Source organism: Gekko japonicus, unplaced genomic scaffold, assembly GCF_001447785.1.
Source record: "Gekko japonicus isolate JY-2015 unplaced genomic scaffold, Gekko_japonicus_V1.1 scaffold1765, whole genome shotgun sequence".
NCBI lineage: Eukaryota > Metazoa > Chordata > Lepidosauria > Squamata > Gekkonidae > Gekko > Gekko japonicus.
This window is the reverse complement of record NW_015165296.1, coordinates 128,280-131,673: the sequence shown is the minus strand read 5'-3', so window position 1 is coordinate 131,673 and position 3,394 is coordinate 128,280. Positions and strand designations below refer to the sequence as shown.

The following is a 3,394-nucleotide window of genomic DNA, read 5'->3' as shown; positions in this document are numbered from 1 at the left end:
GGATGGTTGCATAGCCAGTCTGTGGCATAGACAGTGCAAAACGTTTAGCACACCTGGACAGAAGCAGGAAGGCATAGCTGTGGCAGAGTCTCAGGTGTGCGCCCCTACTATTTTCTTGCACACTCCGCCACTTATGTGACTGAACATATGGGAAGCAGTTGGGGTTGCATCTATAGAGCAGTGCATGGGACTTGAGTTGCGACGTGCTTGTCAAAAAATTCAGCCCCCATTAGTGTACACTAACTTAGGGATTTGCTGTAGCCCTGGTCAAATTGGTTTAGCAGTGTTCCATAGTGCTTCAGTCCAAACCTAGATGGCCAATCCAGTTCCTCTGGAGGTCCACCAACAGGGCATAGAGGCCAAGGCTTTCATTAGAACATATGAAGAGCCCTGCTGGACCAAACCAATAGTCCATCTAGTCCAGCATCCTGTCTCACACAGTGGTCAACCAGTTCCTCTGGAGGGCCAACAACAAGGCAGAGAGGCCAAGCCCTTCCTCTGATGTTGCCTTCTGGCTTTGGGATGTCAAAGGTTGGCTGCCTCTGATTGTGGAGGTTCTCTTTAGTCACCAGGGCTAGTAGCCGCTGATAGACCGCTTCTCCATGAATCTGTCTAATCCCCTTTTAAAGGTGTCTGCCTGTGGCCATCACTACATCCTCTGGCAGCAAATTCCACATTTTAACCTCTTGTCATTTTACATAGTGCATTGTTATGAGTGACACGCTTTTCCTCCTGTGTCGGGAGTGGGTTTTTTTAATAGTCTGTAATTAATCAAAAATTAGTATATGAATTTTAGAAATGAGAAACAATGCAAAAGTTTTTAGCCATTGACTTATTAGAAGCTGATGGAAATGTGGTCCAGTGCATTTCACATCTCCTTTGACTTCTTCCCTACTAGGGAAAGTGATGCAATTAGGAACCCAGCATGAACAAGGTTCTCCCCCTGTGGTGTATGTCTTCCACTGTTCATCACTAGCCGGAGAAGTATTTCTTGCCCATCAGACGAAAGGAGGAGCCATAAGTAGCAGCAGAGATTAAAAGGAAAGAGAACAAACAGTAGGAGCGGCATCAGAGGTATTCGTTCGATGATTTATAAAAACCTTGTGTCGTGCTCATTTCTTGGAAGCTGAAGTCTCCCTCTTTAACCTCCCTTTTTTATTTTTATTTGGGCTTTGGTATCCCAGCCTTCTGAACAAACTGCTTCTTCAGCACTGTTGGCCACACTATTTTGCCCAGTGTGTGCACATGCGTGTGTGTGGGGGGTGATAGATGCATTCTTTGTATCATATGAGTATTACTAAGCGTCCGGAGCTGATGCATAGTTTGGGCAACGCATGCAGCATTTTGCACTTCCTCTTAAAAATGCTTGGAGTTTAGGCCAACATCCCCCTACATTTAAGGGAGAGCCTGAAGGAATCAAAGAATTTACCACCCACAAGTCACGTGCTCCTAGTGCTCTAGTTGCTTTGGGTGCTTGGGTGGCAGTTGGGCGAAAGTACGGAAGCCTGGTGTGCCATTCAAGTGTGTTTAGGACTGCCAAGTGATTAACCTCAAGAGCAACGTTATCTATATTTTAATTTTATTTCTGTATATGGTAGCAATAACAAAACCACAGTCAGCAATAATCGCAACAACAAAACCACAATTAGCGATAATAGCAACAATAAAACCACAATTTCAATAAAATCCGATTACAACTCGAAACATAGGAAGCTTAATGCTTTCAGTGTTAAAAAATCAGCAGAGTTTATCGCAGAGTCCACCAAAATTAGAGTGGTGGCCATACAGGGCTTTAAAGGTAAGCACCAGCACCTTGAAATGGATTCGGTACTCAGTAGTTTCCCCTGTTCAGGTTGGGATGCCAAACTGTTGACCCTGCAGTAAGAGACCTCTTTCGGGCCATCAGAGTTCTGTAAACGGAGACTGCAGAGCTGGGGGGTCGGTCAAAGAGTTGAGAACAAGGGGTTCAGATGCTCGGCTTTCATCAAATGCATCGAACACTGACGCTTAAAAAAAAAAGTTACTTGCACCAGTGTGAGATTTTATTTTTTGCACGCTTCCCCCTTTTAGGTAGCTTACGTCTCTTACAAAGTACGGAAGCCTGGTGTGCCATTCAAGCGTGTGGGTACATGTTTAGGACTGCCAAGTGATTAACCTCAAGAGCATCGTTATCTATAGTTTATTTTATTTTATTTCTGTATATGGTAGCAATAACAAAACCACAGTCAGCAATAATCGCAGCGACAAAACCATAATTAGCAATAATAGCAACAATAAAACCACGATTTCAATAAAATCCGATTACAACTCAATACATAGCGAGCTAATGCTTTCAATGTTAAAAAATCAGCAGAGTTTATAGCAGAGTCCACCAAAATTAGAATAATGGCCATACAGGGCTATAAAGGTAAGCACCAGCACCTTGAAATGGATTCGGTACTCAGTAGTTTCCCCTGTTCAGGTTGGGATGCCAAACTGTTGACCCTGCAGTAAGAGACCTCTTTCGGGCCATCAGAGTTCTGTAAACGGAGACTGCAGAGCTGGGGGGTCGGTCAAAGAGTTGAGAACAAGGGGTTCAGATGCTCGGCTTTCATCAAATGCATCGAACACTGAAGCTTTTAAAGTTACTTGCACCAGTGTGAGATTTTACTTTTTGCACACTTCCCCCTTTTAGGTAGCTTATGTCTCTTATGGATTCCCTCGGTTTTCTTTCAAATCCTTACGAGCCTGAAGGCCAACTCAGTTTCTTGTTTCACAAACCTGTTTAGACACGATTTGCTGTTTTTTAGCATGGTGTCGCTAAAACGCTGGACTACTTTTATTTGTCATTTCTGTCTGCCTGGCAGATTTGGGCAACTTTGTCAAGCAGTGTTATAATGAAAGTGGAGGTGCTGATAGCAATGGGAACTGCCCCCTTCCTTCTCACTTCTCCCGCCCCCCCAAAAGTGCTTAAAATTGGGTTGTCCGTTTATCCTTTAAAGGTTAGACTGGTGTCCGTGGCTGTTTGTGAGAACACTCTAGGTCACTCGGGAATAAATCTGGCATTAATAAAATGTCGTGAGAAGCCTCCCTTGCACATGTTTCAAAAGCACGGGAAGAATGCGCCCTTGAATTCCTCTTTAGCGCTATGGTTCTATGAAGAGAAGGATGACTGTGCTCTGATCTGTGTCTTCACCTCCAAGGCTCTAGAGGAAACACTGAACCAAATGAGCAGCGGTGTGGCTTATGATCTTGTGAGGGATTCGTATGAACACAGATTGGGAGCTTAGCCGATCCATACTCTTGTGTTCTTCTGGCAGAGGGACGGTTTGGCGTAACTTTTCCCAATACGATCAATGTGGTAAGAAGGTCTGATGACATCCCACTTCCCTGGAGATTCTTAGGCAGTTCTTGC

The 3,394-nt window shown here is 44.3% G+C and overlaps 1 protein-coding gene across 5 annotated transcripts in view; it reads left to right on the top strand.

The window, feature by feature from the left end:
- Nucleotides 1–3,394, top strand: part of HMG20A (high mobility group 20A) — an 86,217-nt gene that overhangs the window by 6,224 nt on the left and 76,599 nt on the right. For 3 of the 5 annotated variants that reach the window (XM_015410377.1, XM_015410378.1, XM_015410380.1), the window contains exon 2: nucleotides 899–1,074. The exons of the other annotated variants lie outside the window; for them this stretch is intronic. The gene's annotated coding sequence lies outside the window, so the exon portion shown is untranslated. The remainder of the gene's footprint in view (nucleotides 1–898; nucleotides 1,075–3,394) is intronic. 5 annotated transcript variants of the gene reach the window in all.